Below are 3,064 nucleotides of genomic sequence, written 5' to 3' on the forward strand. Positions count from 1 at the left end.
TTCAAAGTTGATAATTTTTGTTTGTAATAGTGATGAAAAGTTAAGTTTATTTTTCTGTATATAATAGTGACCGGAACAAAGGCAAAACCGAACTATAAAGATTGGGGTGACCACAAAATTAAATAATTTATAAATCAAATATTCATATCATATTATATATAAAATATCTAAATTGCAATAAACACAAAGTTGAACATGAAATGATTAAGAACTATTACTTAAAAACACCTTATAATAATGATCTTTGGTTTTTGAGTAGTTTAAAATCCTCAATAATAGTCTTATAATCAATATTTGGAGCAATATTTCAATGTAAATCGTCATGCTATCGCATAGAAAATCAGCTTCCATTTTACTTCTCAATCTTTTTTGATAATTTTCATTGTTGAGAAAGATCTTTCAGTAGTGATCGTAGATATAGGGAGAGTCATGATAAAGCAGAGAAGTCTATCAATCAAATAATAATTTTCATTCTTTCTGGTTGCAACCAAAGATTAACATAAGTCTTGAATAGTTGATAAATTATTCAAACTCGATGCTTGACGAGCGTCAATAATAAAATGTCGAAGTCAGCATTGCAAATTAATTTTCTCTTACTCATTGAAGTTCATAGAATAATATTTTTCAATTAAAGTGCAAGTAGTATCAAAGCTAAAAGCCTTGGAATTATCCTTGGGAGACAAATCACAACAAAGAGTTAACAAACCAATCACTTGCTCACTAAATTTGTTATTCAACTCTTGTAATTGTTTGACAATGGTAGTGAAAAATATTTCAACTCTAAAATAATGCTCAATGGTTACCTGGTTTTCTTCAAAACGAGAGTGGCCAAATCTTGTCATTGAATGAACATCATCAAGATCATGAATCTTAATATCATATTTTTCACAAAAAGACTTCACACAAGCAAACAGTTTATCCCAACCATCTTCTCTCAATTCTTGAATAAGAGTTTTGGTTGTACAAAGCAAATGCATTACATTAATTACATTATGAGATTGTTGTTGTAAGGCTTGACAAATCATATTTGTGACACCCATAATTTCTTTCATCAAATGCAGTATGAATATAAAATCAAATGATATTATGTAATTGTAAGCATTATCAACAGCTTCACGTGAAACATAATTTAATCCTTCCTTTACAAAAAAAAATTGAAACAATACAAATTGCTTTATATATATTTATTATGCTACTAATATAAAAGAAGTTTGATACCCAACGAATATCTCTAGCCCGTCTCAAAGCATCAATTTGATTTTCACCTTTATCAGTTACAATCTCACCAATCTCTAACAAATGTTCATTTTCATCTAATTGGGAAACTTGTAAGTCATCATGGCACTTTGTAGAAGAACAAGCAACATTCCTAGTAAGAGTTAGTTTATCAAAGAATTGATGAATTGGTTTAATTTCTCTTGATGCAGTAACCAGTGCAAGTTACAATTGTGATCAAAACAATGAACATAATATGCATAAGAATAATATTTCATAAATAGTGGTTGTAAACCGTTCCATTCTCCTCTCATATTGATGGAACCATCAAACGCTTGACCATAAATGTTAGAGACATCAAGATTATGTATAGAAAATATATCACATACTTTTAACTTAAGAGTTAAAGATGTAGTCTCATTAACATGTGTAAGGCCAAAAAATCTCTCTTGTTTAAAACCATCTTTCTCAACAAATCTTAATACAAGATCATTTGCTCCTTTTTATATTCATCACGAGCTTCATCTACAACTATAAAAAATATGGAATCGCCAATTTCTTCACGGATATGGTTTTTCACCCTACTTCAAAGAATGTGTGATATCTCTTTTTGAATTTTATGTGAAGTATATTTTCTATTAGATGGAGAATTTTCTAATAATTTTTGCAACTGCATCATTGTAACATGTCAAGAGTTTTATCAATTGAAGAAAATTACCTTGGTTTAATGATTCTTTACTTTCATCATGACCTCTAAAAACACAACCTTGAAAAGTCAACCAACAAACTATGTTAATTTAAATCTTGAGACGTAGTCGATTCTTCATAATTTTAATCGAACATTGAGCTTGAATAATGTTCATAATGTGTCCATCTTAATTCAACAAGTCTTAACAAGATTTCATATCATTGTTGGGCGGTGAACAATGATCCTTCCCTATGTGTTTAAGAAAGGCACAATACTTTCCATTTCTAACTTTCTTCATACCTCTAAAACCTGTCTAAACGAAGACATCTGAACTAGGAAGTTCACTTGGTCTTTTTCTAAAAAGATAACATGGTAAGCAATAAGCAGCATCTTTCGAAGGTGAATATTCTAACCATGAAGGAAAAAGGCTAAACCAAGTGTGCTAAAATCTTCTTTGATGGTCTTCTTTACCAAACAATGGATATTGTTCTAAAAACATTTGATATGGATCCCATTTCAAATCAGCTCTTCGTATTTCATCCATTTGATTTAGTGGATATTCTCACATTGGAGGACGTTTTCCAAGATAATATTCTAAAGAATTCTCAATGTCATCCTGGCAATTTCTATTAACATTTTCTTTAATTCTTTAATTCTCAGGAATTCTTTGAGGTTCAGACATAAAAGTTAAATTTTTGTCATCTCTTTCTTTCCTCTTGAAAAAAGAATCAATTTTTCTACTATTCATTATCATTTTTGTTTTGCAAAATCAATTGAAGAAATTAACAAAAAAGTACACTTTAGTTGAGTATTGTTCAACTTCAACTAACATTTCAGCACAACACAACATGACAAAATTCCAAAGTTATTTAAATTCATAATACAACTTACAAAAGAGAAGCAATCCCAAAAGTCCCTAAATTCACAATTCAATCTTACACAATATTCTTTAAATTAACACAATATTATCAATTTGATTGTATTACCAATTTGTGAAATGGAAGAAAAAACTTAATGTTCTATTATATGAAACATATACTATAGGTTCTAAATGACTTAAAGACATACACCAAATCCCAACCATTAATATGAATAAATTAAAGAGTTATATAAGTAGCCTATTTTTTAGGAAAAAGAAATGACTATGTATTTTTTTTATTT

The 3,064-nt window shown here is 28.9% G+C and overlaps 1 pseudogene; it reads right to left on the minus strand.

Annotated features, from left to right (window-relative positions):
• Window positions 1-229: 229 nt before the first annotated feature.
• On the minus strand, window positions 230-2,651 carry LOC127093957 (uncharacterized; annotated as a pseudogene).
• Between the last annotated feature and the right edge of the window lie 413 nt (window positions 2,652-3,064).

The sequence above is a fragment of the Lathyrus oleraceus genome, chromosome 6 (assembly GCF_024323335.1).
Source record: "Lathyrus oleraceus cultivar Zhongwan6 chromosome 6, CAAS_Psat_ZW6_1.0, whole genome shotgun sequence".
NCBI classification, from domain to species: domain Eukaryota; kingdom Viridiplantae; phylum Streptophyta; class Magnoliopsida; order Fabales; family Fabaceae; genus Lathyrus; species Lathyrus oleraceus.